The sequence below is a fragment of the Octopus bimaculoides genome, chromosome 9, assembly GCF_001194135.2.
Source record: "Octopus bimaculoides isolate UCB-OBI-ISO-001 chromosome 9, ASM119413v2, whole genome shotgun sequence".
NCBI classification, from domain to species: Eukaryota; Metazoa; Mollusca; class Cephalopoda; order Octopoda; family Octopodidae; genus Octopus; species Octopus bimaculoides.
Genome location: NC_068989.1, coordinates 78,524,128 through 78,531,347, shown reverse-complemented (window position 1 = coordinate 78,531,347; position 7,220 = coordinate 78,524,128).

Sequence of the window (7,220 nt, the reverse complement as noted above, 5' to 3'; positions counted from 1 at the left end):
TATATGCATACATATATATATATGTATATGTATATACATATATATATGTATATACATTTATATATATATATATATGTATGTATGTATCTTGTGTTTATATTCATATATACATACATATATACATAAGCACACGGATACAAACACTCACACGCACGCACACGTTTATTGTGTATGCATTAATATATGTATATATATATGTGTTCGTGGTTTTGTTTGCACATATATTTATATATGTCTGTGTACGTATTTTATACGCACATGTCCATATACACTCACACACGCTTATACATAAATGTGTGTATATATATATATATATATATATACACACACATACATACATAATCAGAGATACACATACACATATATACCTATGCATGCACATGTACAATCATATTCAAGACCCACACGCAGATACACTCATGTATATATATATATGTATATACATACACATAAATGTATATAAACAAACACAGGGGAAATCGTATTTTTGAATTCAAAAAGCGAATGCCAGTAAGAAGATCGAGTTATCATGAAGCACATACTTCGACGAAAGTTGGTAACAATTAACCAACCAGAAAGCGAAAGAAAACATCAAAACTTCAAAACATCAAAACATTTATTCACTCACCACTTCATATAAATGAACCATTCGCAGCATGACAAAAATATTCGTCCGCTTACTTCTAATTTACTCGGATAATATCCCTCAGGCTATGTGCGAATCGCCTGATTTGAAGAAATCTTTGTCGTTGAGAATTTAATAACCTCAACAACAATTACACGCATGCACGGAGATTGACCGCGATATCTACTTCACAATTTGTATATTCTCTGACTGCAGAATAAAAAGCTATTTGTGGAAATTTGATGTTTGTTTATTTTATTTAATGTTTATGTATTTATTCTATGTAGTAATTTGTGAACAATAGCGTCGTTGGCTACACGTTTCCAAATCGGTTAATCATTGGATCACTTAGTATCTATTATGGCAATAGTGAGAAGAATGCGTCTAACTATTTTGCAAAAGGCTTGCAAGTGGCAAGGCGTGCGTTTAGCAGCGTTTTTTGCTTTGTTTTGATTTGCTGATGTTTATATATCCCTTCACCGATTTAATTCGGCCAGAGTTGTTGGTATACATACATACATACATACATTTGTATATATTATAATATACATATATTCACACGTTATTTGAAAGGAATAGAAGATATATACTGAACCAATACACACATGCATACACACACACACACACACACACACACACACACACACGCACACACACATACACACACACACACATACATATATGCCTCAATGCTCGAAGCATGCCCGAAATTGTTTTCTCTACTTGCAAATATAATTAAGATTACATTGATGATTAAGTTGATATTTTCTTTACCTCGGAGAATAATTAGTTCTACATTATTTTTGATGTTTTCAACATTAACTACACACTCGTAGCTAATATGTTAAACTGTCGTATGTCCAAATTTGGCCGTATGCGTCTTTTTTAAATTTAAATTTTGCTTGCATTAGCCGGTTCTTTGGGTAAAACTATCGTATCTGTAGCTGCTTCAGATGCCAAGATATGAAAATTGTCAAAGTATATTACAACAATTTAGCACTTTTTTAAAGTGTAGTAAGTCCTACATACGACAGTTTTGCAAAAATATTTCTGGCTGAAAATATACATGCATAGAGGTACGACTTTACGCACCCAATAAAGTATTATTGTTAAGCTGAGTCTGTTGCTAATGTAAACAGAAATGGAATGGTGAAACTATCTTTTCGTTTTCTGAAAAAGCAACGTTTTTGACTTCCGACACTTTTGCATAATAGCAACGATATGTTGCCACATACGTACATATGTGTATATCGATGTCAATACACAAATGTATATCGATATCAAGACTTAAGTGTATATCGATGTCAAGACGACAGTTTCGTGTAGCAAAGGCTTATATCTACTTAACGGCAAAAAAAACATTCAGATATGAAGGCGACTGATGATAAGTCCTACACCCACACCTGTCCTACACCCACACCTGTCCTACACCCAAACCTGTCCTCCACGTACATTTGGATTAATCTTAATATTTCTAAGAATGGGAGCTAATATATTTTGAGAACCAGAATCACGCAAAGAAATTGAACAAAAGTCATTACCTCATGACATAAATACTTAGGATTAGATTTTTGATTCTCCCTGTTGTAAAAAAGATATCACAATAAGTATATGAATCATTGTTGGATTAAACGGTGAGTGTTCAGTTGTCCTGTGCAAGCAAATATCATCGCAAACACGCGTCCAGGAAGCTGTCGACCTACTGTGAGGCTGGACATCAGAAAACGTCAGTCAAATGAACTTTTATTACTGCCAAACAACTCTACCACAATAGATATTACTATAACTAATGCATATTCTCACCGCTTCTTTAAATCCATGTGCGAGATATTCATGGCTAAATTATTCTTTATCTATTATCGTATTTATTTTAAGTTTTGATTAAAACATTCATTTTTGAGATGATTTATGATTAAGCATAAATCAAGTGAAATATCGAATAGGAAAATAAACAATTCTTCAAATCTCCTGACAGAAGATAAAATAAAGAACACAATGTCAGAACTGCAATTATATGGAACATAATTTAGTTATAATGTCAGACATTAAAATTAAACCTGGCGGTGTTATTATGGATTCACAATCGATTTCTAGGTAGTAGAAATAGCCAACCACGTTGGCGATAACACTGCCTGTCAACTGAAGGACTGAATATGACTATAAAAGTGGAATATTGATTTCTTACCTGAATGGAGCAATTTTGTCCACGACAATTTCATTGAAAAGCTTGTATTGAGAATAAAATAAAACAAAAATCATCGAGTTGTGATGTTATATTTCATTACAGTATATCTGTTTAGTACACCAGGAAATAGACAGATAGAAATATTAGAGTATCAGACGCAATACCTAGTGGACTCTAATATCAATTTCAAGGCCTCTAATTTCGAATTCTTTCTAAATTGGCTTTTACTTTCATCTGCTGCTCTTGAGACTGATATAATATTTCGCAGTCTGGTAGTTTAGACATTGTTAATTCTACAGCACCATCATCGAAATGTATAATAAACTTTGTACGGTGGTTAGATAACGACGTTAACGTAACACAAGAAGACACAGGGAACTATCCTGTCATCTATACGTCGCGGTCAAACCTTGTGAGCCCTTGACTATGTTAAAAATTATTGGTTCTGATTGAAAATCTGGGCGATATGTTTGTAATGGTGATGTTAATCAACACCATTGACTTCAGTACTTGAGTCCTTCTTTATTTTATCGATCCCGAAAGAATGAAAGGTAACGTGAAGTCTAAGTGCAAAAAGCTGGGACGAATAACACCATATGTTTGGATGCTTTGGCGATTCTGCCAGTCCTCAGCCCTCGTACGTTATAAACAACAACAGCAGCAGTAGCAGCAGCAATAACAACAACAACAACAACAACAACAACAACAACAACAACAACAACAACTCTTTGTCTGTTCCCTCTTCAATGCCAGACAAGTGGACCAATGGTTACGATATTTTTCGGATTTACAAAGTCGGTCGTCAGGAGGTTCTTAGCATAAAAAAATTAGAAAGTATCATTATTTCGTTGAAATTGATTTTTGAATCGGTAAACCACCTTCGCGTTTCTATTAAAAATTCACCGACCACGAGTAACTCTAGATTTTCATCGTATAGTTCGTGGCCCCATCGTAGATACGAAGGGGGTCGCGGGGACGGTTAATAGGAAAAATAAAATGGAAAAAGTGTGTGTTAATATATAGTCCATGTGTTTATTTAGTGGTTATTTAAGTGTGTCAGTCTCGAGCAGGATTCGAAACAGCTAATCGAAGCGGCTGTTATTCGTGGATTTACGATTTCGCCATAGTCCCTTGTCAAATTGGCGAATATAACCAGCAAATTAACCACTCCCATCTAATCAAATGTTTTATGTTACTAGTTCTTAGTCACAAATCGTTAATACTTCTTTAATGGGTCACTTCAAAGGGGACTCTCAACCGGTGACTGATGATCACACTCAAATACCAGTCACCAGTCTTCGTCTATATATCCCGCCTTTGTTTAGCTTTGCGCATGTATTTCAACACGGAGAACTCTTTCGCCATTTTAAATAGAATTTTCATCTTAGCTTAAGCGAAACGATTTATAATAACCAAAGATACACTTTTTATTTCAGTATTTCTTTACTTTTCTATTCAAAGTTATAAAACTGTGCACAGAGCTATGAACAATTATTTACGCTATCCTGCTATCATATCTGAAGAGAAAACCAAGAATAGATTAAGAACGTGATGCTATTTAAAATGACAGTAATACATTTATCTTTTAAATAACTCTGTCAGATATTTTATATCTACTATCATCCAAACTGTTTTATTCGATTTTTGTTGGCGATGAAAGCAATATGCATGTGGTAACACTTTCGAACGTCTTCTGAAACTGTCAGCCACGTTGATTTTTCTCTTTTTCCATCGATAAACGATTAATATGTCTAGTCGTTCTTTCAACAGTTTTGCGAGGCTTCCCTGATCAAGAACGTTGAAAAAAGCCACCAGTTTCTTTGAAGATGTCCATAACATAGTAAGCAACAATTACTGAGCATCCTGTATCAGCAGATATAGCTTGCAAATTCCACTTCATCTTATGCAGTTTGACAATTCTCGATTGCGTCTCTAATGAAAAGCATGCTTTATTTATTTATCACAACAGTCTTTTCACTGATATAACCACATAACTATTAATAGTCTATATTACCTAGATAGAGTATGATATCTATTCGTTCTTTTCTTTTACCGGTTTCAATTATTGAACTGCAACCGTGCTGGGGTATCGTCTCGAACAAATCAACTCTAGCATTTACTTTCAAAGTTGGAACTTATTTTAACGGTTTCTTTTGCCAAACCGCTATGGCACAGTGGTATAAACCAACTAATACCAGTTGTCAAGTCGTGGTGGGGGACAGAGAAATAACACACAGTCGTACACATATACATATACACACATATATGTGATGGGCTTCTTTCAGTTTCCACTTACCAAAGCTACTCAGAAGGCTTCGATCGGCCCGTAAGTACAGCAGAAGATACTTGTCCAACAAAATTAAAGTAATTTAACTAAAATGCTCCTATGTTAAACAATCTTTACTTTTGTGGCCAAATTGATACAACCAATGAGAAGGTGGATTGGTAGAATGCTTTGGCTTATTTCCTCTGGCTTCTTTGATACTGAGTTCACATACTGCCAAGGTGAACTTTGCCTTTCACACCCCTGGAGTGAACAAAATAACATATCAGTCAATGGGGTCGCGGTAGCAACGAATACTCTCTCCTCAACATTACTGGCCCTGTGTCTAAATTAGAAACAAATAGCAATGCTAATAATAATTTTGTGAAGGTAATTAAAATTAAATTTGCAGCAGTTAATAAAAAAATCTTTTTATATTCATAGACACTTCGAACCGAAAGTGATTTAATAAGCGAAATAACGAATAATCACTGTTTTAAAGTGACGCCGACACATACACAAATAAGCATACACATATGTATGTAAGTATGTATGTATATGTATCTATCTATAAATGTATATATGTGCTGTGTGTGTGTGTGTATATATCTATATACACACACACACACACACACACACACACACAATATATATATATATATTTTCATATATATATATACAAACACACATATGCACATCTATATACCTATATACTTATATATATTCTTATCTCTGTGAGTCTCCTTTCACTCTCTTTATACACACACACACACTCACACACACACACACACACGCACACACACACATATATATATAGTTATCTATGCACGCACACACCATTCTATAAATGAATACAACCACCCATTGATATACATACATATAAATATATAAAAATATATGCGTATATGTGTGTGTGTGTGTGTGTATGTGTGTATTTATGTAGGTACAATCATGCATATATATGTTTCTATATTTGTCAAAATTTTAGTATAGATATTGTAACATTCCCCTCACCAATCGATAGAACACACCAGAAAATCACGAACGACACAAAGTCTTATTACTTTTCATCATATACTGTTAAATTCTTGCCTTGTGCCTTCTTTACGAATCAATATTTCTATTTGTTTCCTAACAAAGAAATCAGAACCAAGTATTACCCTGAAAGAAACGAAAGTGAATATGTCATTATGAAGTAAATGTACACATCAGACTGTGTAATAACATGAATCACTATGTTTTGTTTGGTTTCTCACTTTGTATGTTAACACACGGACGACATATGTGTTTTGAAATCTAGCGCTGTCTGAAGATGTCAGATGAAAGCAACGTAGAATGGCTTCATCGTGTATTCTGCATTGTCATAGAATCTAACAATTACTTTTGCTGTAAGACTTTGTGTTATCTTAGCTATTGATTGATATAATTGAGCTTTTGGCATTTCGGTCTAAGATCATGCAAATGTAATTTGGTAGATCCACTACCACTCTTTCGGTTGACATAGTTATGGGGAAATACAAAGACTTATTGTCGGCGATTCTGCCTATTTACCAACATACCTATCTCCCTGCTTCTTTGCCTGTCATCTTGGCTGCCTGTCCGTTTGCCTGTCTGCCTGATTGCCTGCCTTCCTCATTGCGTATCCTTACCTACACAAACTTACGTACACATACACAACCAAGCTCAAAGGAAGATTCTCAAATTTTCATATGCCACTTAATTTAATACGTTTTTAATGTCAGGAGTTATTGATATTTTCATGTAATATTTTCTGTATAAATTTACTGAAAGGTTGCTAGCCGGGGATTCCTTTCACTGTAGAATAATGTCAAAAGTATTGTTGTTGTTCTACACACTGTTGTACGAAAATATATCAGAAGCGCAATCATTTCCAAGAAAATCTTTACATAAATTCAGATAAAATAAGCAAATAAAATAATCAAAGAACTAATTTTACATCGCGAATTTAATTTATGTTAGATTTGTATGTACATATACCTGTGTATGTGAGTGTGTGTGTCTGGGTTTTTCTCTCTCTCTCTTTCTCTCTCTCTCTCTCTATGTATATATGTATATAGCTTTATGAATCTGGATGTATATGTATTTGAATATATATATATATATATATATATATAAATATATATATA